Genomic DNA, 1,111 nt, shown 5'->3' with positions numbered 1-1,111 from the left:
GTTGCGAAGCCCCGCCCCATACGGCGCGACTTCCCACTGCGGTTCTGAGGCAGGACTAGGAGTCGGGCGTGAGAAGCATGTATCCCGCCGGCGCGTGCGCGTGACCACCCCCGGAAGTGGCACGCTCCGCTTGCTGCGCCGCTGGTGGAAAGAAGGCCCGCCCGACGATGACGTCACTCGAGCCCCGCCCGGCTCGCGCTGTTTTGATTCGAATAGTGCTGAGATGCTCAGAGATTATTAGCATTGTAACTGGTTTCCTCAATCTTCCAGCCAGAGAAGCTGGGAGATGACTTTCGGTGCGAATATTTCCCAAATGTAGGAAACTACACACTAAAGGGGAAAGGAGGGACCCTCGGGGCACGGTACCGCTCTAGATAAATTAGCCATTAATCATCACGACAAACCTGCTACTTATTACCGTCATTACACAGAGGAGAAAATTCTCAGACTTGAGTGGACGATTGGTGAATAAATTGAGATCACCTGGGCATGTTTTTCCAAATTACATGAATTTGTTACATGAAAACTTTAAAATTTGAAATGGACATCAAAGTACTTTCGTATCCCTTTCTTTTTTTATATATTTATAATCATAGTATTTTATTAAAATGTTTACACCCTTCTTAGAACAAATTTTATAGTGATTTAGTATGTGATACTCTATAAAGTGTATTAGAGAATATTCAAGCTAAAACAGTAATATCCCTAAGTGCACACATACATCACATTTTTTCCTAATGATTCACAATTGCATAATTCCTGGCATATAGCTATCTCATAACTCAACTATATTGCTGATATTTAGATCATAACTTTTAAGATAACGCTGGGATGTTTTCATACATAAATCTTTGCATCTTGCATTATTTTTGTGACTGATTCCTAGAAGTGTGATGCTCCATTTTTTTTTTTTTTTTTTGGTACCAGGGATCGAACTCAGGACCTTGGCTTGTGCTGAGCTAAATCCCTGGCCTGTGATGCTTCCTTTTAAACGAGGTTGAACACTATTTATTAGTTTGCCTGCCACCAAGCCTCCCCAGGCCCTCCTGTTACTTTCATCAGTGCTGAATCCTACTATACTGTACTTTTAAACCTCTTCATTGAGAGGAAA

Source organism: Heterocephalus glaber, unplaced genomic scaffold (genome assembly GCF_053883595.1).
Source record: "Heterocephalus glaber isolate CG9 unplaced genomic scaffold, H.glaber_assembly_v1.0 deba00001531, whole genome shotgun sequence".
Classification (NCBI taxonomy): domain Eukaryota; kingdom Metazoa; phylum Chordata; class Mammalia; order Rodentia; family Bathyergidae; genus Heterocephalus; species Heterocephalus glaber.
This window is presented reverse-complemented; position numbering follows the sequence as displayed.